The sequence below is a fragment of the Dreissena polymorpha genome, chromosome 1 (assembly GCF_020536995.1).
Source record: "Dreissena polymorpha isolate Duluth1 chromosome 1, UMN_Dpol_1.0, whole genome shotgun sequence".
NCBI lineage: Eukaryota > Metazoa > Mollusca > Bivalvia > Myida > Dreissenidae > Dreissena > Dreissena polymorpha.
The window spans coordinates 22,029,422-22,056,331 of record NC_068355.1 but is presented as its reverse complement, the minus strand read 5'-3'; the positions used below and the strand labels follow the sequence as shown (position 1 = coordinate 22,056,331).

At 35.4% G+C, this 26,910-nt stretch overlaps 1 protein-coding gene and 2 long non-coding RNA genes across 3 annotated transcripts in view; 2 read left to right on the top strand and 1 right to left on the bottom strand.

Annotated features, from left to right (window-relative positions):
• LOC127874167 (uncharacterized) overlaps nt 1-8,061 on the top strand; it is a 30,548-nt gene extending 22,487 nt beyond the window's left edge. The window contains exons 2-4 of the long non-coding RNA XR_008046678.1: nt 448-544; nt 1,239-1,463; nt 7,829-8,061. This is a non-coding gene — a long non-coding RNA (uncharacterized LOC127874167). The remainder of the gene's footprint in view (nt 1-447; nt 545-1,238; nt 1,464-7,828) is intronic.
• The window catches only part of LOC127874091 (uncharacterized), a 331,818-nt gene that overhangs the window by 195,178 nt on the left and 109,730 nt on the right, over nt 1-26,910 (bottom strand). The gene's annotated exons all lie outside the window — the stretch shown is intronic.
• On the top strand, nt 23,021-25,669 carry LOC127874146 (uncharacterized). Its single transcript, XR_008046653.1, has 2 exons — nt 23,021-24,479; nt 24,770-25,669. It is a non-coding gene; the product is annotated as an uncharacterized LOC127874146 (long non-coding RNA).

Sequence of the window (26,910 nt, the reverse complement as noted above, 5' to 3'; positions counted from 1 at the left end):
CCCCCCACCACCACCACCACCGTTCACAGTGACAAAAAACGTATTCACACAATGGCTGCTACTACAACTTATAGCCCATATAGGGGGGCATGCATGTTTTACAAACAGCCCTTGTTTTGTACAGAAATTCAGCATCTTAACCAAAAGTTTTTGTTGTTTTCATTTGTGTATTTAAAATATTCCCCATTCGTAAATTAAACAAAATACTTTTTAAATGCTGTTTAGTTTAAATTAAACAATTATTGAAATGCAGTCAACATTCTATGAAATAATTATCTGCATTTATTTTCAATAAGAATATCTATTTAAATTAACTAAAAAATTTTATATTTTTTTACATTATAAAATTGAAATTACCAACCTTTCAAGGTTTTCAATATACAAATATGTCCCTGGAGTGAGAATATGCCCTGAAGATATTTATTAATTATACCCTGTGTTAATTAGGGTATAAAGGAATCAACTTCGAAGGATGTCTGTCTGTCTTTCCAACTGTCTGTGGGCATTCACTTCTAAATTCCATGCTCAGCATTCAAACTTTCAGGTATTGTTCCTTCTCATATGAGGTTGTGCATGTACATTTTGTATCATACTTCACTGAAAATTACAAAACTTAGACATTCTTTAACATCATGCTACATATTATGAGTTGTGACATTGAAGGATATTCTACGTCACAATTATTACAAAACTTGTTTGACTAGACAGCAATGACACTTTTTTAGCTGCGCCACTCGTGAAAATATTATTTTTATATGATCACTCGTGAAATAAAATCGATATTCCATTGAATCCAACAAATTTTCTTTTTATTTTATACTTTTTCACCGTAGATTTACATTGTATAAGAGTTTACCTGGATAATTTCGCTGGAATTATGACGTCATTTCGTCGAAAAAATGACGTCATTTCACAGTAAAACATCGAAAAATATCGTTATTTTTCACTGTTATTTTTCACTGTTTTAAACAGTGAAATACCAGTTTTATTTCACTGATATTTCTCTATTAACCACCGGAAAGCATAAAATAAAAGATGTTATTTTCCATTCTCCATTCTCTTTATGATTCTAGTATGGCAGTTGTCAGTTGCTGGCATTATTATATGCACTTAGTAAATCCAGGAAAAGGTTAACTCAATGACCACACTTCCATGACTAAAATGCATTTTTATATGTGTAGAGGTCTATAAAAAATTGATTAAATTCCTGGATTTTCTCGTTTTTGCGATTCCTACAGGACCCCATGCAATCACACATCTGTACACAGCGGAACAACAAGAGGCACTCTGGTCAGCTGGGCCTGGACGCCCGGCGACAATTCCTGGGTGTACGTGGTGAGCTCTTGGGCCAGGAATTTGGGGCAAAGCTTAAGGAGGCTCCAACTCCCCTTCTCAGGGGCCGAGATTACCTCATCTACAAGATTGTTATGCAAAGAGTTTCACAGTCCTTCAAATAATTTTTGGTAAGGTACGGATTTTGTCTTTTTTTTTCCTACAAGAGGTCTCAAAGATTGGACGCATGTGGATACCATGATATCTGTTGTCCATCCTTTTGTGAGGTGTTTGTGTTTGTCTGTCAACTTCTTGTCAATGGACATTCCCTCCTGAAGTACTGGACAGAATTAAATGAAATCTCACAGGAATGTTCCTTGGGTGTTCAATTTTTAGCTCATCTATTTTTTGAAAAAAAATTATGAGCTATTGTCATCACCTTGGCGTCGGCGTCGGCGTCGGCGTCGGCGTCGGCGTCGGCGTCCGGTTAAGTTTTACGTTTAGGTCCACTTTTCTCAGAAAGTATCAATGCTATTGCATTCAAACTTGGTACACTTACTTACTATCATGAGGGGACTGGGCAGGCAAAGTTAGATAACTCTGGCGTGCATTTTGACTGAATTATGTGCCCTTTTTATACTTAGAAAATTGAAAAGTTTGGTTAAGTTTTGCGTTTAGGTCCACTTTTTTCAGAAAGTATCAATGCTATTGCATTCAAACTTGGTACACTTACTTACTATCATGAGGGGACTGGGCAGGCAAAGTTAGATAACTCTGGCGTACATTTTGACAGAATTATGTGCCCTTTTTATACTTAGAAAATGAAAATTTTGGTTAAGTTTTGTGTTTAGGTCCATTTTATTCCTTAAGTATCAAAGCTATTGCTTTCATACTTGCAACACTTACTAACTATCATAAGGGGACTGTGCAGGCAAAGTAATGTAACTCTGACTGGCATTTTGACAGAATTATGTGCCCTTTTTATACTTAGAAAATTGAAAATTTGGTTATGTTTTGTGTTTAGGTCCACTTTATTCCTACAGTATCAAAGCTATTGCTTTCATACTTGCAACACTTATTAACTATCGTAAGGGGACTGTGCAGGCAAAGTTATGTAACTCTGACTGGCATTTGGACGGAATTATGGGCCCTTTATACTTAGAAAATTGAAAGTTTGGTTAAGTTTTGTGTTTTGGTCCACTTTACCCCTAAAGTATCATAGATATTGCTTTCATACTTGGAACACTTGCAAACTATCATAAGGGTACAGTAAAGGGACAAGTTGCATAACTCTGGATGTCATTTTTACGGAATTATGGCCCTTTTTTGACTTAGTAACTTTGAATAAATGGTTAAATTTTGTGTTTCGATCCACTTTACTTCTAAAGTATCAAGGCTATTGCTTTCAAACTTCAAATACTTTTATGCTATCATGAGGTTACTGTACCTGGCAAGTTGAATTTTACCTTGACCTTTGAATGACCTTGACTCAAGGTCAAATTATTAAATTTTGCTAAAATTGCCATAACTTCTTTATTTATGATTAGATTTGATTGATACTTTGACAAAACAACTCTTACCTGACATACCACAATAAACTCCACCCAAACCATCGCCCGTGCCCCCCCCCCACACTTCCCCCCCCCCCCCCCCCCCCCGAATCCCCCCCCCTATTTTTTTTTTATATTTTTTTTTATATATTATCTCACAACCACCACACCCTCACACTATACCCCCACCCCACCCCCTCCCCAATTTTTTTTTTTTAAACGGTTAAAAAACAAAACTATTTATTTTGCTTATTTTATGTTTGAAATACCGTCCAACCATCGCACCCAAGAATCCCCCCCAACCCCCCAACCCCCCACCCGAATCCCCCCCCCCCCAAATTTTTTTCTTCTAATTTTTTTTTTTTTTTTTTTTTTTTAAGATCATCTCACAAATAACCACCACACCCTCACACTATACTCCCCCCCCCCCACCTCACCCCCCCCCCAAGTTTTTTTTAAACGGTTAAAAAAACACAAATATTTATTTTTATTATTTTATGTTTGAAATACCGTCCAACCATCGCACCCAAGATTCCATACCCCCCGACCCCCCACCCCCCCTTCCCGATTTTTTTTCCCCTTTTTTTGGCATTTTTGGAAGATAATGTAATAAATGTCCACACCCCCACACAATGCACCCCTCTTCACTCCACCCCTCCCTCCTTTGTGATTTAAAATGAGAGTCCCTTCACCTATAAAAAGAAAATAGATGAGCGGTCTGCACCCGCAAGGCGGTGCTCTTGTTTCTTCTTTGAAACTGCATTGCCAAGAGGTTTAATGGTTGGTTTGCTACAGTGTAAAGTATGTCCTCTAAAAGTGTTACCAAATTATGTCCCTGGGGTCAATACTGGATTTGCCCTGGGATTTCCTAGTTTTACATATCCATATATAGGGACAGCAAAAATCTTTGTTCGACACTCATATTTGGTATGGAGCACCATCTAGAGGTCCTCTACATAGTTTGTTTGATTAATGCACCTGGCCCTAGTGGTTATTGACTGATCCAGGTAAAACCTTTAAAAAAAATGGGCTAAAGAACAACGTTCATTGGGTTCATATTTGGTCCATGTAACGGATGCCATTTCTGATTGCATTGAATACATTTCTGGGATTTTTTAAGATCTATCTGTTCTAAGGGGCCTTATTCTCACAAGTTCAGACCCAGAGAACCATGATTCCCAACTGCAACACAGGCAGTACATCTCAACAGGTGAGTCCCAATAATAGTTTGTTTCACTAGTTATTTGTGAGCAAAGCTCACAAATAATGCAGACGCAATTTTGCAAATCAGTATGGATCAGTATGGACTTAGGTATGGCAGGAACCGTAACCCATGACTGCCTGTGTGGATAACTCCAGTGAACTTTAGCAGACGATAATGCTTGAAGGCTTTAAGCATCTGCTTTCATAACTGCATCTACCTGTTCTCAGGTCGCCGTGGTGTAATGGATATGGTGTCCGCCTTGCGACCGGGAGGTCACGGGTTCGATCCCCACCGTGGGAGCGTTCTTTAGATTTCCCCCAAAGACACCAAGTACTGGTTCTAGGCCCAGGAAACGGACTCGAGAGCGTTTATATAAGCCTAAGGCTTTCGACGTAATCGAGCTAAAATAAATAGGTTTAAACTACCTGTTCTCACTGGTACAGTGCATAGAGTGTATTTAACAACTTGTAGCAAGACAACTTTGGCCAGTCTAGTGTTTATCATTGAAATCTGTACATATTGGCTGCTTTCAGGGAAAACGGGGCTTAAAAGCGGAATCTCACTTGCTTGATTTTGCAATGGTAAAATATTAACCAACATTAACTAGTAGGCTGGGTTTATCTGCCAGTGATTTGCTGCTAACATTAGAGTGTTTATAAATAGAAACACGTGTTTGAGCAGACAGCATTAGGTATACTGTTGAATCTGTATTTACATGTAAACTTGATTTGAGTCATCCGCGTTCATAACCTTTCAAGTGGGCGGTGCTTAGCATTTACAGGGTAATTTGAATTTCAAGCAGACAACAAAAAACTTATTCTGTAAGTCAAAAATCTATATAACTTTTAACCTACAAATTACACATACATATTGTTTGTATACTAAAGTATATGTATGTCAAATTTCATTGGAAAATATTCAATACCAACTTAAATATTATGAGAATAATAATTTTTGTTTTCTGCTGTTTACACACCAGCGTACAACTGAAACGTAGACATCTTGTGAGTTTGTGGCCCTTTTATACTTCTTCTCTGGTGTTTACTGAATGTCAAATAAGAATAGCCTGTGCACACTGATAAGCTGTATCAATGATTTGAAAAAAAAACAACACACATCTTGACCTTTGTTTTATGACACACTCTTAATAAATTTGAATGGGTTGTGATCATTTCAAACTTGCGTTACAAAAAGCTATAACATAATTTTGAAAACTGAGTTGCGTCTAAGATAATACAACAGGGAACAAATTCAGTGCCTTCAGCGCTTTGATTTTGGAAATGGGTAAGGGCTATTTGGATTGGGAAAAATTGGGTTGTTTTGAGTAAAATGAATAAAATTGAAGTTGCGGTTGTTTTTTCTAATACATACTTTAATATTGAGAATAAAAGTTTGTTCAGTATTATATTTACTCTGGTGAAACTTGTAAAGCTGAATAGGAAAAAGAACGAAATATTGCAATATTTTTTCTCTTTGTTTTGAAAACCTTTAATTATTTAATTATTAATTTCATGCAGTCATTTTGGAAAAATGTATACTTTGTTAACCAGGTTTTCCGAAGGAAAAAACTGGTTATTAGATTGGCGAATGCGGGCGGGCTGGCTGGCTGGCTGGCTGGCTGGCTGGCGGGCTGGCGGAACAAGCTTGTCCGGGCCATAACTATGTCGTTCATTGTCAGATTTTAAAATCATTTGGCACATTTGTTCACCATCATTGGACGGTGTGTCGCGCGAAATAATTACGTCGATATCTCCAAGGTCAAGGTCACACTTTGAGTTCAAAGGTCAAAAATGGCCATAAATGAGCTTGTCCTGGCCATAACTATGTCATTCATTGTGAGATTTTAAAATCATTTGGCACATTTGTTCACCATCATGGTACGGTGTGTTGCACGAAAGAATCACGTCAATATCTCCAATGTCAAGGTCGCCACGACTAATAATAGATTTTTTTTTTTAAACAAACTTACAAAGGGGGTTAATTTTGTTTGTTCATTTCAAAAGTTCAGTTTGAGTTTTCTCCCTTTATCAGATTTTTTTTTCACAATGAAAACCTGGTTTTGTGACAATTTTGTCCCTTGTTCCATTTGGAATGGGGCAGCACATCCCCAACTAAATATATATATATAAAAACTGAGGTAGTCCCTTGTCATTGGAAAAGGGATTCCTGTTGCACAGCTGTGACCGCGATCCTTTCATAGTAAGTCTCGTTCTGGGAAAGCTGGTCTTAATGCATGTGCTGCCTAAAGTCTCGCCCAAGATTAGCCTGTGCAGTATACATAGGCTAATAATGGACGACACTTTTCACTTTTAGGGAATTTTGTTTAAGGTTGTCTCTTCTACATGAAAATCCTGTCTTGGCCAAAGGTTTTTTCCCTGATAAGAGAACTGCACATGCATTAAGCCCAATGTTCCCACAAAGCGGCTTGTATAACCTTAAGACTTTGATGCAATCAAGCTTTAACAAATTGTTAATACCCAAGTGCAAACTCAGTTTTCTGCACTTTCCTTAATTGACCAGTATATCTTATTTTTATTTGACAGTAGAGCGCAAAACTATTGCATCTCCTATAGAAATGTGAAGAAGATACAACAGTTTCAGGGTTGACCCTCAAATTAAGGTTTAAAGTGAACATCTAGAGCTTTATATATAAAATGCCAATAACATACAAATTATATGTAGATACCATAAAAACTGCCTTTTATATGTAGATACTAACAAAACTGCCTTTTTAACTCTTGACAAAATCATGTTCCATATCAAATGCAATGATCGTAATGGAACTTCCATTTCTTTACAAAAGGGTCAATATTGTTTGTGCCTTTGCACGGGTTTTATATTTGTGGAGATCAGGATAGCAACTTTATTACAAAATAATGTCTGTAACTATATGCAAATGATAGTAGTAGTAGTATAAAAAGCTTTGTATTTACTACATCAGAAATGTCCCTTATTGCTATAGCCCCCAGAAGTATCTGTAGCAATATGTGATGTATATTTGAAGATCTTTTTAAGCTAACTATTAAGCATAAAGTGATCTGGTAAGCAATTGTGATAACTATATGACAAGCATTGTGCTGTGTGTGTGGTCAACTTTTAGCTAATTACCACTCTAGATGTTTACTTTGTTTATCCAATCTTGATGAAACTTGATCAGAATGATGATTATCTGGACAAAATCTAGGCTGATTTCGTATCTAGGTCACTTGCATCCCAAAACTAGGTAACCATGTCACCAGGTCAAACCTTTAAAAACCCTTGATGCCACTATATGCCAGAATGGTTATCTTTTCATTTCTGATTACACAGCCAATGTTCACTTAGTGTTGTACTTAAAAGTGCTAAATATTAGTTTTAAAAAAGACGTATTATAGGTGAAAATGTGGTGGCTGCAAGTGGGCTGTCGAGCGTTTTGCATCCACGATTACGTCTGCTCTGTATTTCAAAACGTCGGATCATTATGAAAGTTGTTGATAATGTTTTGATCATAATATCACAACCAAGTTTAGTAACCAGCCAGATTGCCTGTAGCACTTCCAAAATATGTTTTTGTTTAATGATGAAAAATTGACGCTTAGACTTGTCTGCAATTGCACTCACAATCAATGTAACCTAGTCTTCTAAACAGTTGTATTTTGTTGGCATTCTTGTTTTTCATTTTTGTATGAACTGTCAAAAAAATGACAGGTCATAAGTGTACTGCTCACATTGCAAAATTGTGTAATGCTATGTAGATGTCTGTGTCTAATGGTATGTCAAATGGTGACTCGAGTTTCACATTGTTGATTTTTTTATTTCACAGAACAGCATGTCACTTAACAAGCACCCTACCCTGAAAACCTCCCTGAGCTAATGAACAGTTCAACTGCGCCAAACGTGACCCTTAAGAGAAATGAGATTCCAAGAAATGTCAAACCGGTACCAATCTAGGCTCCAGTAGCAGCCTCAGTTGTGGGGAACTGGTTCATGATGTACCCGTGGTCTTAATGCTCTCTGAACATCTCAACAACACAGCAACAGTAGAGCAACATGAACTGCAAGGTGGGGATGTGAATTAATGATAATTAAACCCCACAAACCAAGTTTTGTAGAGGGTATGTTGGAGTCAATATTCTGTAAGTTGGTCAGTTTGAGGGGCTTCATATAATGTAAAAAGATTTGTAACAAATAACACATACATTTCTCAAGGGATTACATTCAAACTTCAATTTTGTGAACCCCATGCAGTGTTGCTTGTGGGTTAGTGGTCATTTTGTGACAAAGCCCTAACTTATCATTGGCTGAGTCACTCTCTTGCACACTATTTATTTACTGTCTCTGTATCTCACCATACATGGGAATTCAGAGGCTGTGTAACTTATATTTTATTCACAATAATAAAGTGACCACAGTTGCCCTGAGGTTTGTGAATAGATGTTTTTATTATTCAAGAAAACATAAAATCACTTGAAACACTTGTGATCTATGTTTTTATGCTTCCCCAAAATTTATTTTGGGGGGAGCATATAGTCGCCGCTTCGTCTGTCCGTGTGTATGTTTGTCTGTCTGTCCATGCAAAATTTTTGTCCAGGCTATTTCTCAGCAACTAATGACCGGAATTCAATGAAACTTAATGGAAAGTGTCACTACCAAGAGGAGATGTGCATATTATCAGCGGGTTCTGGTTGCATGATTTTTCACAGAATTATGGCCCTTTGAAATTTTCTAAAAAAACAATCTTTCCCTCCAACTACTGTGCCCTCAAGACGTTTCCTTTTACCTGAATATATAGTGCAATATTGTGCCAAAAAAACCTTTGGGAAGCATCACCCGTCTCCGACGATTTCTTGTTAAATGTAGGAACTAAATTGCAAAATATCAATTATGTTTCATTGAACCAAATTTTTCAATATGTATTTGTTTTTCAGCTGTGAATGGTCGGTGTCCAGCTGTATCCTAGCAACCAAGCCACACCAGCACATCAGAAAAAAGAAACAACAGCAGCAGCAGTTTGGTAAGCTGTCTTGCATGTTTTAGCTACCTTGGCGTAGCAGTTTGTAACAATGTCAGCATAATATGAATTATTTTAATAAAACCTAATGGAGTTCATGAAGATATTTGTGGATTTTTGAGTAAAGATCATAATGGTATATGACACAATGGATCGACAACACTGGTGCATATGCATTAAACTATTATAAGTATTAATGCAAAAATGTCAATTTACATTTAATTTGTTCTCAACCATTTTAATATTAACTAGTTATATGTGTTTCAAAATATATATAGGATCTGGCACAAGTTGTCATATCATACCATATTTTATTAAACGAGTTCAGGAATTTTGTTAGTAAGCAAGCCTTTGGCGAGCTTACTAACCAATTTCCTGGACGAGTTTAATAAAATATGGTATGATATGACAACGAGTGTCAGATCTTTTTTAGCTCATCTATTTTTGGGAAAAAAAAATGAGCTATTGTCATCACCTTGGCGTTGGCGTCTGCGTTGGCATCCGGTTAAGTTTTGCGTTTAGGTCCACTTTTCTCAGAAAGTATCAATGCTATTGCATTCAAACTTGGTACACTTACTTACTATCATGAGAGGACTGGGCAGGCAAAGTTAGATAACTCTGGCGTGCATTTTGACAGAATTATGTGCCCTTTTTATACTTAGAAAATTGAAAATTTTGGTTAAGTTTTGTGTATAGGTCCATTTTATTCCTTTAGTATCAAAGCTATTGCTTTAATACTTGCAACACTTACTAACTATCATAAGGGGACTGTGCAGGCAAAGTAATGTAACTCTGACTGGCATTTTGACAGAATTATGTGCCCTTTTTATACTTAGAAAATTGAAAATTTGGTTAAGTTTTGTGTTTAGGTCCACTTTATTCCTACAGTATCAAAGCTATTGCTTTCATACTTGCAACACTTATTATCTATCATAAGGGGACTGTGCAGGCAAAGTTATGTAACTCTGACTGGCATTTGGACGGAATTATGGGCCCTTTATACTTAGAAAATTGAAAATTTGGTTAAGTTTTGTGTTTTGGTCCACTTTACCCCTAAACTATCATAGATATTGCTTTCATACTCGGAACACTCACAAACTATCATAAGGGTACAGTAAAAGGACAAGTTGCATAACTCTGGTTGTCATTTTTACGGAATTATGGCCCTTTTTTGACTTAGTAACTTTGAATATATGGTTAAATTTTGTGTTTCGATCCACTTTACTTCTAAAGTATCAAGGCTATTGCTTTCAAACTTCAAATACGTGCATGCTATGATGAGGTTACTGTACCTGGCAAGTTGAATTTTACCTTGACCTTTGAATGACCTTGACTCTCAAGGTCAAATTATTAAATTTTGCTAAAAATGCCATAACTTCTTTATTTAAGATTAGATTTGATTGATACTTTGACAAAACTACTCTTACCTGACATACTACAATAGACTCCACCCAAACCATCTCCGTCCCCTTCCCCCCCCTCCCCGAATTCCCCCCCCCCCCCCCCCCTATTTTTTTTTTTTTTTTTTTAAGATCATCTCACAAATGACCACCACACCCTCACACTATACTATACCCCCCCACCCCCCACCCCCAATTTGTTTTTTTTTTTTGAAACGGTTAAAAACAAATATTTATTTTTATTTTTTTATGTTTGAAATACCGTCCAACCATCGCACCCAAGAATATCCCCCCAACCCCCCTCCTCACCCCCCCCCCCAAATTTCCCCCCCCCCCTAATTTTTTTTCTTTTTAAAGATCATCTCACAAATGACCACCACACCCTCACACTATACCCCACCCCACCCCATCCCCCCATTTTTTTTTTTTACCGCATTTTTGGAAGATAATGTAATAAATGTCCACGCCCCCACACTATACAATCCTCTTCACTCCACCCCTCCCTCCTTTGTGATTGAAAATGAGAGTCCCTTTATCTTTAAAAAGAAAATAGATGAGCGGTCTGCACCTGCAAGGCGGTGCTCTTGTTTCCCAATTAGAAGGGTTCTGCCCTTTTTCCTAAAACAGTAAAAAAAGAGCTTAAGAGTCAACAATGTAAGGTTGAATGATTTCCTACCTAGAAAATTAAGGTAATTATCTTAATATTTAAGAGATTTATCAATGTCACAATTTTCACTCTGCATCAATTTTTAATCCAATTATTACCAAAATTTGCTCTTTTATGCCCCCCTTCGAAGAAGAGGGGGTATATTGTTTTGCACATGTCGGTCGGTCCATCGGTCAGTCCGTCTGTCCATCGGTCCGTCCACCGAATTGTTTCCGGATGATAACTCAAGAACGCTTACGCCTAGGATCATGAAACTTCATAGGTACATTGATCATGACTTGCAGATGACCCCTAATGATTTTCAGGTCACTAGGTCAAAGGTCAAGGTCAGGGTGACTCGACACAGTAAATTTTTTTCCGGATGATATCTCAAGAACGCTTACGCCTAGAATAATGGAACTTCATAGGTACATTGATCATGATTCGCAGATGACCCCTATTGATTTTCAGGTCACTAGATTAAAGGTCAAGGTCACAGTGACAAACAACGTATTCAGACAATGGATGCCACTACAACTGAAGCCCGTATGGGGGGATGCATGTTTTACAAACAGCCCTTGTTTGAGTTAGAGTAATAAATCATCAGAGCGCCTGTTGTTCAGTTAGGTATTCACACAATGGCTGCCACTACAACTGACAGCCCATATCGGGGGGGGGGGGGGGGGGGGGGGGGTGTGCATGTTTTACAAACAGCCCTTGTTTGAGTTAGAGTGATAAATCATCAGAGCGCCTGTTGTTCAGCTAGGTATCGATCTTTGATTGCATGGGTTCCTGTAGGAGCTGGCTCTTAAAACAAAATCCAATTTAAATAAATATTAAAAATAAATGGAAATAATAATTTTATATATGGTTTTAAATAACTGTTTTACTAAAATTAATAAGAATGCAACAATTCTATTAAAGCGGATCTCTTTTATGCAAGGAGAAACTTTTGGTTCAGTGGTTGAATTTCTGCTGAAAAAAAAGACAAAAATATTCCATGTATGATTAAAACTCATCTGATCAACTGTTATAAGCTATTTATTTACCTAATTGGACCAATTTAAAAACACAGAGTTCCCATTTGATGCTAGGAACTTTTCCTCAATCAGGCAGGAAAAGGACTCATGTTAAGTAAACTATATTAGCCTCATTCTGGGAAAATATGACTTAATGCATGTGCATAAAGTGTCATGCCAGATTAGCCTGTGCAATTTATCAAGGACAAAACTTTACCGATTATGCTGAGTTTGTCGTTTAGAAGAGACTGTCTTCAAATAAAAAATTCCATTCTGCACCGGCTAATCTGGGATGACACTTTAAGCACATTCATTTAGCCCCGTGGCCCAGAGCACTGCTCAAATACTTGTTGTTGTTGTCGTTGCTGCTGCTGCTTCAACCAGGCCATAGACAGAGATGGAGCCAGTCCCGATGCTGAAGTCGCCCCTGTTTTGGGGGTCATATGTCTCTGACCTGGGAACTCTGGTTCTAAAAGAAGTCTTCCTTTAAACGAAAAATTCAATAAAAGCAGAAAGTCTTATCTGATTAGCCTGGTTTTCTCAGCAAGGTTCAAGTATTGTAGGAAAACCTGGGGCAGCTGCATGTGGGCTGTTGGGCAGTGGATGGCCCTTAATACTCCGGCTCTCTGTTTGAAGCCAATATAAAACGGATCATCATGAAAGTCGTCACCAATTTTTGTCTGCATAATATCTTGTACCAGTATAGTAACCAGCTAGATCGCCTGTTACATTAGCACTTCCAAAATATGTTCTTGTTTAATGGAGGAAATTGACCTTTTAACATGTCTGATATTGCACTGACTGTCAATGTAACCCAGTCTTCTATAAGGGTGTATTTTGTTGGCATTCTTGTTCTTCGTTACTTTGGTGTATTAACTGTCTGAAAAATTTGTTCTCGTCTAAGCATACATGCCATCAGAATTTATGCAATTGACATAATTTTCTTGACAGTTCATACACTTTTGAGTGTACTGCTCACATTGCAAAACTGTATAATGATTTGTATAGTCTATGTACTGTGTCTAATTTTATTTGAAATGGTGACTTTCCTTCAATAAAGGACCCTGTAGTGATGAATATAATGATGGCCTGCTTGTGCAACTGGAACTTTACTTTGTTGATATTTTATTTAACAGTTTTTTTATATATTTTATTTAACAGGACAACATATCAGTGAACGTGGCTCCATTCCCAAAAAAACACGCCAAGCTAATGAGCAGTGTCAATGCGCCAAACATGATCCTTCAAGTATACTTGGAGCCCAATGTCGCTTCAACAGCGGTCGCCAAGCCTGAGCCTTGTGAACTCAGGGGGAGGGGTCATGATGCACATGGGCTTGCAACTTTCCCCAGGCTTCTCTCAGTAGCAGTGGAACAACATGGCAGCCCAGGTCAGCTGGTTGTTTGTTGCATCTAATACTTGGCTAGTATACGGCCGTAAACCCAATGTTGAAAAGTATTTAATCATGTTTTTCTTAATTGACTGCCTAAAATTCCCAATATAAAGTTTCCAAATAGGTCTCAAATATATATATTTTTTAAACTAAAAGGGAACATTTTGTTATTTGTCCTATCCAACTCTATAGGTTGAACCTAACTTATTATAATATTCAAAAAACTTTTTCAACATTTTTAATTATTTTTTTATTTTGTTAAAGCAAATAATACATCTTTAAAACTTTGCAACCAAAGTCCGACAGGGTCACAATGCATTCTCAGTCACTGTCTGTTGGTTTGTCCGTTGGTCTGATTAAAATTGTATCTGTTTGTGGAACAATTTATATTACTCAAGCAGTTAAATTGAAACTGCAACTTTTTCATCACCATGAAAAACAATATCATGGTGAAATTTCCAACTTAACAATGCAAAAAAAATCTTATACCCGTGTTCATCATAGAAATTCTATGATAGAATAATATAGCAAGACTATGTGTTGGACTGTGTGATATGAAAAATGGATATTTCATTTGTCATAATTTCAACAAAAAAGTATTTATTACAATGAATAAAACAGATGAAAAAAACATAAAGCTGTGTCACTGTTGGAAATAATAATTACTCCAGTTATTCTCCTAAAAAAGATGTAAAAAATGCTGTGTCACTCATGAAAATATGAATACTTACCCAACAAACAATTGTGGTATGAATAACTACATTTAGCCGACTTCTATTGTTTAATTTTTTTGTGCTGGAAATCTGTTTTTCAGGACATGTTGGTAATTAATCTTATATTAATTAGATAATTTGTGGAGAGGGGGTGACTTTACCAAGCAAAAAGAAAAGCACATCAAGCAAGAAAGAACACGGAACTAAAAATAGAAGCTTTGTAATGGATATTGCAGATTGTTATTCCTTGAAAGAGCTGTATTGTTGGTTAATGTACAGAAGCAAGTGCCAGACAGAGTTATCGTTCGTGACATTGTTATCAGCATGAAAAATGAAGGGAATTATCGTTTTTGACATTGTGCAATCTTTTATTGATATCCTCTCTCTATTTTCTTTCACAGCTAGGGGCCTCCCAATACAACAACTGTCACAGATCATTGTCTGGTGGCACTCAGCTTAAGACGTCGCCAAATCAGTGCTTCATGTTCAACAACCCACCATATACTAGCAACCAGACCACAATCGAATGGCAACAACAACAGCACCAGCAGCAACACTCGGTTCAGCTGTCTTCAATGTTTTGATAACAACCTTCAGGCAGCAGTTCATTACAAAGCCTGCTCTGTATGGATGATTATAATATGAGCCTCGTTCAAGTAAATGGGCATAATGCCTTTGTGTTAAGTGTCCCAGAATTTTGCTAAGAAGAGACTTCCTTTAATGAAAAATACCATTTGATAAGAAAGTGTACATTTCTGTAGCCTGTGCTGACTGCATAAAGCCCTGTTTTCTCAAAACCAGGCTCCTATTTGTACTTCATGTACACAATGTACACTTACATTAATTGTTGCTTGGGATATCAACTTGTACATATTAAATATTAATTATCCTAAGTTTAATGTTAAAGCTAAGAACTGTTCGTTTACCAATATATTTCCATATACATTCAGTTTTAACATATTCCTTTAAGCTTATTTCATTGAAAACCTCATGCTTATCAAGATACTCCCATGTACATTTTCTATGAGTGTGATGATAAAATCCAGAGATCACTACCTGAAAGGGTATTGAACCCAGGACCTCATTATCACTAAGCAGACTTTATATCCGCTCTGTAAATACGACCTTATTAGACTTCTCTTCTCTTGCTTAGGTCGTGGGTAAACCTGCTTTTTCCAGAACCCATTTGGTTCCCAGGGCCTTGGCTGTGACCCTCTACACAACATGCCAAGCGTCATGTTTCTCCCTGGTCAACAGCACGGTATTTATGGCGACAAAATTGGCTACAATATCCTTGACGTCAACCCAGTACTCCCTTTGGGGTTAAGGTAAGGTTCAGGGTCACGTGGGTCTGAAAGTTCATGGCGATATGGACATATTTGATTAAGCAGGGGTGTGATTTTTCCGCAGATCCGCGGATTGGGTTGTCCCGGAGGTCACTTCTGAGATACATGTAAATTCGTTTTATAAAAATGTGGGGGAGAGGGGGTACCACCGATTCGGCGGACGTATTTCATAAGCGGCCCGAAATATCCGCGGCCTGTGAAATCTCTCCGCATTTTACACTGGTAGATTCTGCCTAAGCATTTTTAAAACGAGCGATATAATTGGCTGTCGTTTCCCAATCTTCCAATTAAAATCGTTTTCTTAAAATGCCCTCAGCTGATTTGTTTGCAAATGGCGCCGTTGTGAAGAGAAAATTAATATTATTGAAATGACAAATAGCAATCGAATAAATGACTGACATTACCTAGTCTGATAGGAATAATGAAATGTGTTTGTCAAAAAAAAAAGACTACGTTTTAGATACAAGCAACACATATTTTGTTAAGAAATGTGCCCACTGAATTTGTGTCACGGAAACCAGTGTTTGCAAATCGGAGTTTAGTCTACTCGCGAAGTAAAACAATTTAGAAGAGTATCATTCGAACATGGAAATAGACAAACATGATTTGATTTATATGTCTGTGGGTCTGTTTATAATCAGATTCATATGCATGTTCTGCTTTATTATGTTTGCCACGCTGTTCAGTTAACTGAAATAGCGTTGAGCTGAGTGAAGATGTGAAATGCAAGATATTGAAAGGTAAACAAATTAAATATATTAATTTAACTCAGTTAATACATCATTAACACAAGAAGAACACTCATGTGTGTTTGTTTATATTTAGTCCATTAACTGTAATTCAATACATTGAAAAACTGCTGCTATTGATCACAATAAATACTTACTTAACTGTTTACTTTGCATTATCAGTATGTTAAATGTGAAGTTTAACAGGTTTTTATAAAGAAATATTGTTATGAAGTTCAAGAAGTTGTTTATTTTAATGTCTATTTTCAGGTTTGTCATTGCGTTATGCGCGCCATTCGTGTAGTCAAAATCAGTCGACAGAACTTTCCTCCCCTCTGACTTTGCCTCAATCACACCCCTGTTAAGTATGCCCTCTGTTACCAGCAAGACTCAGTGTAACAGATGTCACACTCTCGATAATTCAAAGTATACATATATATATATATATATATATATATATATATATATATATATATATATATATATATATATATATATATATATATATATATATATATATATGTATATATATATATATATATATATATATATATATATATATATATATACATATGGAGAACAATTTGAGAGAACCCAAAATCTATGATATATCTGTATTTTGTTACATAAGTTTGACATTGATTAACTAAGTTCTCATGTTAAAGAATTGCAGTGAGGGAAAACAATTGAAAATCGTTAAACTGATGATATCCAATCGCTTGTCCAATATGAAGATTCAAAGTGTGTACTTGTCTAAATATGTATGTACCCCTATTGTACAGTGAAATGTTGAATAACCCATTGGTAATTATCATCAACATATATTACATTAAAAAAATACCACATACGGATAACTAGCACAATATCTATTTTTTATGAATTAAACAATAAAATAAACATGTTTTATTATTTCCCGACATAGGCGGAGGGATATTGTTTTGGCGTTGTCCGTCTGTCCGTCCCTCTTTCCGTCCGTTTGGCCGGCCGGCCGGTACTTTTGTGTCCGGAGCCATATCTTGGAAGTGCTTTGGCGGATTTCATTGAAACTTGGTATGAGCATATATACACTGTAACTCCAATATAGCGCGGTCAATGGGGTCCAAGCCGCGAAACAGCGTTATAACGGATCCGCGTTATAGGTTTTGAGCTCATTTACTGCAAGGCGCTATAAAAAAACAGGTATAGAATAGCCTATAATATAGGTCATGTATATTGCCATGCTGTGTTGACGCAAATACATGCATATAAACCGAATCGTATTGATAACAGTATACATACCGCTTGTCTTATGTGCACATTTATCCGATAATCCAAGAAAATTGCAACATCACTTAAAAAATAATAATCTTGAACATTAATGACGATATATGTTTAAGAAATTCGTAAACACAACCGTACGCATATATGCCATTTTCAGAAGTGTTAAGAGTACAGTGCATTATGGGGCAGAGCTTTCATTGGACGAGCGACATTAAATTTAGATTGAATGCAATACGACTCATGTACAAAAAAATGTTTTATTGCGTCATACGCATGCAAAAAACGTGTTTCTCGTGGACTTTCTGATACTGCGCGAAAATGAAAGTGAAACTCTGTTAACAATTGCCGGTACACTGCGTTCGCATGTAAATAAATCGTCTGCATTATTTAATTTCTTATACACGAACTGAAAGATTAAATGACAAAATACCAGAATGATAATGAAATGACAGAAAAAGTTGTTTAATACAGTAGGCAGTATATTTCACAGCCGCGCATTTCATTTAGTCAAACTGCATCCATATCAAAGTAAGAATGTTTCAATCGTTTTGAATTACTTGAATTGTATAACTATCCCGCTTGCACTTATGGAAATTATCGCACTGAACCGCTCTGATGAGGAATACATGTAATAAACACTGACACGCGAGTTTTTCACACCTTTATTGACATTACACAACAGATTAACACCAATTAGCTGTCGGTGTTGTTTAACCTTGAGGCGATTATAATCGGTTCAACGGACGGTTGAATAAAGCAATCAACATGACTGTGATTGCCGCCATCTTTGAATTGTCTGAAAATACATGAAGTTACATAATACGGATTTGAATCAGAAATCAAATGGAAGGTTGGAGAAAAAATGGGATCCAAGCACCCTCCGCGTTATATTGGATTCAGCGTTATAACGGAGCGCTTTATATTGGAGTTACAGTGTATATGGATAAGAGAATGATGCACGCCAAATGGCATTGTACACCATCTGTTAATAACGGAGTTATGGCTCTTTGCATCTTCAAAAAATGCTGTTTTAGCTGAGTGTCAAATAGAACACTTTTGTGTCAAGAAGCATATTGGTGGGGGATATCAATTCAACGAATTTTCTTGTTAAATTATTGGTGTATGAAATTGTTAGTTCTACCTTTAAATGTGAATTTTTCGGGGTCTTCACAGTTTTAGTTTAACAAATGTCAGGTTGTGTGTTGTTTTTTATCCCCGCCGAAAATTTTTTGGAGGGGATATAGTTATTGGTCCTGTCCGTCTGTCCCTCCGGCTGAAACTTTATCCGGAGCATAACTCCAAATCTATTCATTGGATTTACTTTAAACTTAGAATATTAACAGATGGCAACTAGGAGAAGTGCAGTGACCAAGAACCATAACTCTATCTACCTTAGTTTTTTAATTATCTCCCCTTTTATATGATTTAAAGTACATTTTTGTCCAGAGCATAACTCTAAATCTACTGAAGGGATTTACTTGAAACTTGAAATATACACAGTTGGCAACTATGAAAAGTGTAGTGACCAAGAACCATAACTCTATCTACCTTAGTTTTTGAATTATCTCCCCTTTTATATGCTTTTAATGTAAATTTTTGTCCAGAGCATTACTCTAAATCTACTGAACGGAATCACTTAAAACTTGAAATATTAACAGATGACAACTAGGAGAAGTGCAGTGACTAAGAACCACAACTCTATCTACCTTAGTTTTTGAATTATCTCCCCTTTTATATTATTTTAAAGTACATTTTTGTCCGGAGCATAACTCTAAATCTACAGAAGGGATTTACTTGAAATATAAACAGATTGCAACTAGGAGAAGTGCAGTGACCAAGAACCATAACTCTATCTACCTTAGATTTTGAATTATCTCCCCTTTTATATAATTTCAAAGTAATTTTTTGTCCGGAGCATAACTCTTAAACTACTAAAAGGGATTTACTTGAAACTTGAAATATAAACAGATGGCAAGTAGGAAAAGTGCAGTGACTAAGAACCATAACTCTATCTACCTTAGTTTTTGAATTATCTCCCCTTTTATATAACTTTAAAGTAGATTTTGTCCGGAGCATAACTCTAAATGTACTAAAGGGATTTACTTGAAACTTGAAATATAAACATATGGCAACTAGGAGAAGTGCACTGACCAATAACCATAACTCTATCTACCTTAGTTTTTGAATTATCTCCCCTTTTATATAATTTTAAAGTAAATTTTTGTCCAAAGCATAACTCTAAATCTACTGAAGGGATTAACTTGAAACTTCGAACTTAAACAGATGGCAAGTAGGAGAAGTGCAGTGACTCAGAACCATAACTGTATCTACCTTAGTTTTTGAATTATCTCCCCTTTTATATAATTTTAAAGTAAATTTTTGTCCAAAGCATAACTCTAAATCTACTGAAGGGGTTAACTTGAAACTTCAAACTTAAACAGATGGCAAGTAGGAGAAGTGCAGTGACTCAGAACCATAACTCTATCTACTTTAGTTTTTGAATTATCTCCCCTTTTATATAATTTTAAAGTAAATTTTTGTCCAAGGCATAACTCTAAATCTACTGAAGGGATTAACTTGAAACTTCAAACTTAAACAGATGGCAAGTAGGAGAAGTGCAGTGACTCAGAACCATAACTGTATCTACCTTAGTGTTCGAATTATATCCCTTTATTTAATTTCAAAGTAAATTTTTGTCCGGAGCATAATGAATTATCTCCCTTTATTTGTTTTTACAAATATTATTCTACTCTCTAAAACAAATGTTGTCATACAAGCAAACACATTTCGGCGGGGATTTGGCACTACTGTAACAAGCTCTTGTTTATTTTTTAAAAAATGGAAAGAATAAATCAACGCCTGTCATGGAAATGTTTTACTGAATTCTGAAATAAAATGCAGTATAACTATAAAAATCAACAACTATCTTTCCTTGTAAAAAATAGTAGTTTTTAATCAGCAAAGCTCACAAGGATAACCATTTAATTTTCTTTATTAGGTCAGTTACTTTTCCTGCAAGCAACAACTGGCGTGGAAATAAACATGATGATATCATGCAGTGTAGCTAATTCTTTTACCGGTTATGCTGTGGAAATAATGATACTTAGTTACATAAATTTGTTTCATGGCTTCTTACTAATCCAAAACATTGTGGGTATACAATACAGGGTTAGTGAATTCATATTTGGTTTCAGCAACACTCTCTGACCGTACTTGTTAAGTAAAAAGTTATGTAACTGCACATTATTTTCTTTCACAGCAATGTGCCCCTAGAAACAAACATCGCCACAGATCTCTCTCCAATGGCTTGAAGCTGTACACATCTCCAAACACTGCTTCATATTAAGCTACCAGCAGTTTCCATGCAACAAACCCATTATTGCCCAGCAACAGCTACATCAGCAAATGTGGTCAATTAAGCCGTCAACCATGTTTTGGCAGCCAAGGTGCAGTAGTTTGTTGAAACATAAGCTCAGTATGGATAGTTTTTTTTATCTTTTTTGTTTATGGAGTTAAGAATGAAAAATTTTGAATTTTAATGTTTTTTCTGCTTAATAATTGTTATTTGAGAAAGATATTTTTCATTTTGGGTGAAAAGTATTATTGGAGGTATTTCATCTAAATATAGACTCATATTAAACCAATAAATAATCACTCTCTTTATTCATTTAAGAAACAACAATATATTGATAAAGGTTCTAAGAAAGCAATATATAAAGGCAAGAATTATAAAGCATTATAACTAATGAAATAAGTAATGCAACAATAAAAATAAGAATTTTGTAAAAAAAAAATAACTTATTCTCAAAAAAGTGCATATGGAAACAAAACTTACTAGTCTTATATATGTATTTAAACTTGCTTGTATGTATTTTCTTTACACTTAGACAAATAAGTTATGTTGAACAATATATTCACACATAAATATTTCACCTTGCCTCTCTTCTACTAAGGTTGACCCACACCTCTCAAAGCAAATCAGTGGGCTTTGATGTCGCAGCACATCAACTCAAAGAGATCCATGCGAGGTCAGCCCTCACAACAGTGCCATACCATGACGTCCTCCAACTCGCCCCAGTATTCACCTTGGTGTCAGGGAAAAATTCAAGGTCACATGGGCCTTGGTGGCCTTTGCAAGATTGGCATGTTGGACTGGAGTGATGGGACATCTTCCATTTCAATTAAGATCTTGTTGCAATTATTTTCTCTTTAATAAGTCATTAATGAAAATGATTGCAATTACAAAAGGAATACTTATGCTGCTATAGATAAAACTCTCCAAACATATTAACCTGATATTGAAGTTGGACTCTTGGCTATGTTGTGTTTATTTAGTGTTGACATTAATGGAGTTTTTAGACAAACGTGGAATATGGGCATAACTTGGAAGATCAGTAATAAATAAAATTAAAATACATGCTACTTTCTTAGTGCCCGCATTGGTCGTGTTATAGCCTCGCCTTCTGTTGTGAACAACCCATCCCACAATTCTGATCTTCCATTATTGTAATTGTTCAATGCCACACTACCTTATGGTTGGCCACATGACTTTCATTCTGCAATTTCATTTTGATCAGAATTGTGGGATGGGTTGGAAATGAGTGGCATAGTTCAAAATGAAATTGCAGAATGAAAGTCATGTGGCCAACCATAAGGTAGTGTGGCATTGTGGCATGAGACCAGCGAATACATTTCATGTATTATGGGCATTATAATGCTGTCAATGATTTGATGTTAATGATTTTTGTTAAATGAAGTCAACATAGGTAGTAGAAATGAAGTGAACATTATTTGTTTAAAGCACTTATTATTATTATTTTAAGCCAAAAAGAAGAAAGTCTTTGTATTTATCACTTCTTTATATTTATTAATACTTAAGATTCTGAAATTATCACTCTTCATTTTGATCCAGATTTTGGAAAAACTTAAATAAAGAGTTCGCATATGCTGACTTTCAGCTTAAGCAAAGCTGTTTAAATAATACTAGAAACTTGTACAAATTTTCATATTCATTGTCTTCTTTTCATTAAATAAAACATATTTCAGTATTGTTTTACCAGTAATTATAGCTTGACATGCTATTTTTTAAAGAAAGATTCAACATTTTGACACTTCTATTTTGATCTTTCTGTATTTCAGTCTCTAACAATACTTATTAGTTTGCTTAGAGGACTGGAGTATTTTACCAAGAATCGTGTGTAGTCTCATACAATTTAAAATGCAAAATATTAATTAATTTACGACAAACTTGTTTTATCTTCTGTAAATTGTAAATTTTGTATTGACAACTGGTATTATTATTAAATATTTACACAATTTCATCATATTTGAAAAGCTGTATACATGTTCAAAACGCTGATAATAGACACAAAACCTATGTTGTCATCATTTGAAAGTGGGTTGTTTAAAATGAATAAAATTTGAAAGGTTATCTTAACTTAAATTGCTGTTTTTTAATGATATGGAAAGCCTATAATTCTGTGGAATTTTTTCAATTAATTGATTTATTATGATGAGATTATTCGTGAATACTAACCAACGTTATAATTATAAATAGCTAATGGTGGATAACACACTTATTACTAACATACTTATCTTTAGTGTTGACGTTTGTATTCGGACAGAATAGTTGATGATGCTTTGTATACACTGTGCAGGCTCGCATAGAAACAAGATATTTATGTGCGTAAATGAGTGATATAACTTGACCAAGATTTTGAAATCACTATAGTATATAGGTATATATATATTTACTTTATGCTATTGTTGATATATAGCAAAACACATCCATAGCCGTTGTAAATTATTTATGATTTGTGTTTTGTTTCAATTTGATGAACACACTGATGTTTTACGTGCATATTTTAGTTGAAAGACAATAAAAATAACCTTGTTTGTGTGAATGATCATATGTAACTTGTAAGATTTTATAGCTATATCAAAATAAAATATATTGAAAACAAAAATATATTAAGTAATAGAAACACATTGTTTTATACGATCATACGTTTAACATACCCAATAACAATCTCAGCACATATTGACAATATTTTTAATTATGTAGGAAATCATGTCCAAAAATATTAATATGTGGAAATTTGGAGAACAATTTCTTATCAAGTGAGAGCAATGGGATGTGCTTGAAATTGTCAATAACTGCAATTTTAAGTAATATGTATTTATTAGTTTAGGTTAAATTGAATTCTCCATGCTCAACAAACACTTATGTATTTGTTATAACAAAATTCATAATTAATGAAATTTGTAAAAAATCAATTTGATAGAATGACAATAGAGTGTTGTAATTCTGACTAATATTAAAGCATGCACTGCACAATATAATATGGCACTTCAATATATTCATACACTTTTATGATATTATTATACTTGCTAATTATTTTATATTTGACATATAACTGACCCTTAAAAAGTTTTACACATATCTTAAGCCAGACTTCCCCATAAAATCTGATTGTTTATATTCAAGCTTTAATTCAAATCAAATGTGTTTTGTGTTGTTCAACAAGTAAATAACCTTTGTTTATGTACATTTTATGTCATATTTCAATAACGTATTATACTGATATTTACAGTGAGAATAAAATACACATTTTATTATGCCCCCCTTCGAAGAAGAGGGGGTATATTGCTTTGCACATGTCGGTCGGTCGGTTGGTCGGTCCGTCCACCAGGTGGTTTCCGGATGATAACTCAAGAACGCTTAGGCCTAGGATCATGAAACTTCAAAGATACATTGATCATGACTCGCAGATGACCCCTATTGATTTTGAGGTCACTAGGTCAAAGGTCAAGGTCACCGTGACCCGAAATAGTATAATGGTTTCCGGATGATAACTCAAGAACACTTATGCCTAGGATCATGAAACTTGATAGGGAGATTGATCATGACTTGCAGATGACCCCTATTGATTTTCAGGTCACTAGGTCAAAGGTCAAGGTCACGGTGACCCAAAATAGTAAAATAGTTTCTGGATGATAACTAAAGAACGCTTAGGCCTAGGATCATGAAACTTCATAGGTAGATTGATAATGACTGGCAGATGACCCCTATTGATTTTCAGGTCACTAGGTCAAAGGTCAAGGTCATGGTGATCCGAAATAGTAAAATGGTTTCCGGATGATAACTCGAGAATGCTTATGCCTAGGATCATGAAACTTCATAGGTACATTGATCATGACTCGCAGATGACCCCTATTGATTTTCAGGTCACTAGGTCAAAGGTCAAGGTCACGGTGACCCGAAATAGTAAAATGGTTTTCGGATGATAACTCAAGAACACTTATGGCTAGGATCATGAAACTTCATAGGTACATAATGATCATGACTCACAGATGACCCCTATTGATTATCAGGTCACTAGGTCAAAGGTTAAGGTCACCGTGACAAAAAACATATTCACACAATGGCTGTCAATACAACGGAGAGCCCTAATGGGGGGGGGGTATGCATGTTTTACAAACAGCCCTTGTTTTAATTTGTATCATTGTTTAGCTAAATAAAATGGTAACCATGCAAGTGTACAAATTATGATTATTGGGCTATATTGGTATGATTAATTTTTATCTTTCGCCCAACACCAACGTGACATTTTGCTATGGTAAGGCTCTGTTGTATTAAGTGAATTGTATGGAAATAGCTCCAAGGCCTTTATGAAGAGCCTGTGTAACACATCATGATCTTTGACTCATCAATTGATTGCATCATTTTGTCTCACGTGCGTCAATATCTTCATATCGTAGATAACTTCGTCTCTGCTTGTAAGTGAATTTTAATTATTCATGTTTAGATATTTCTCTAAACTGTAAACATACGTGTTAAATAACCGTATCATTATTTTACTGTCTGTGTAATTAAATTAAATATTTTCTATAGTATTCTGTCATAACTGTCAATAAATGTAGTTTTTTAAGACAACGCAAATATACTAATCGTAGTGTAGAGTCAACCGCTACTATAATCAGTGGTTTGTTTGAAAAGGTATGTAATAATAATGTGTATGTATATATGTATATTTGTTGAACAAAGTTTGTTGTTCCACTTGTGTTAATGTACATAGCTATCCCTTGAGTGGAAATAATGTTGTACGTTTACTATTTATTGATATCAAAATAAAAAAAAGATATTTGTTTTCTTACTTCTATATAACTTTTCATTATTTGAATAAAGCCCCCCTCAACTGGGAGACACATGAAGTTTGTTCGTATATCAGATAGTTGGCCGTCACACTTAAATTCTGTTTAAAATCATGAGAATCATTCATTACAGAGCTTTCATAGTTATATCTGTACGAGTACAAGACCATTGCTGATTATGTGCTCAGTATGTCAATGTCACAAGGGTCACATTTTTTAGACGTAAATGAAACTTATATACGAACTGTTCGATTATATAACCGATATAATTGATATAACTTCATACGATTGCTCAGCAACATCAGACACTGTCTTGAGTGAAATATTCCAAGGCTCAGTCAATCAGAAAGTCGTATTATGATTTCTTTTAGAAGAGTATTAATCTGTATGAATGTTGTCATGCCTACACATTCAGGGGGGGGGGGGGGCGAATTGACATGTAGATGTGCTCTTGTATATTATTCTGGCCGACCGTCAGAGTTTTGTGTCGCACGTAACATGAAAGGTACATTTCCTTAAGTGATGTATTTGTACTTACATATTTATCAGCATGTTAGCTGTGTTATAGTTTGTGACCATATGCTGAGTTAAGGCCCTCTGTCAACAAACTAAGACATAACAGTTTGTTTGGTGCCTTTTTTTCAAATAAGCGGGGTTATGGACCTAATTAAGCAAGTTAAATGACTTTTTAACTTTGTATGCATAAGTAAAAAAAAACAATGCTGCTCAAGTGAAGAAACTCTACAAACATATTGACCAGCATGTGAACTGAGAGCACTTAGATAAACTATTTTTACTGAGGTCACGCGTAGTTTGAAAGTGTTCGAGTTATGAAACATTGAAATCATTACGTGGATTTGCGTTCCAATGTAGTTCAATGCATTTTGTTCGGCATTGTTGGATTAAAAAAAAATAAAAAATAAATAGCAATTTAAACTTGACTTGAGTCGCATATGTGAATATCGGATTTTAATTTGTAAATTGTTTATACCGGTATTTGATATTTCCAGTAATTGTCAAAGGAGCCGGATGGGCGAACTTTTAAAGTTAGACGTATTTCAATATATGTAAGCAAATTAGTTTATTGGCAAATTAACTACCATTTGGAGTTCTGATGCATTTTAATGCAATCCTGTGGACGTTAGCCCTATTTTCTATGTCAGCGACTGTATGCCCGATTTCTGCACCAATAAATACGTGGTAAAACAATTATTGTTTGAAATCGTTTTTTTTGT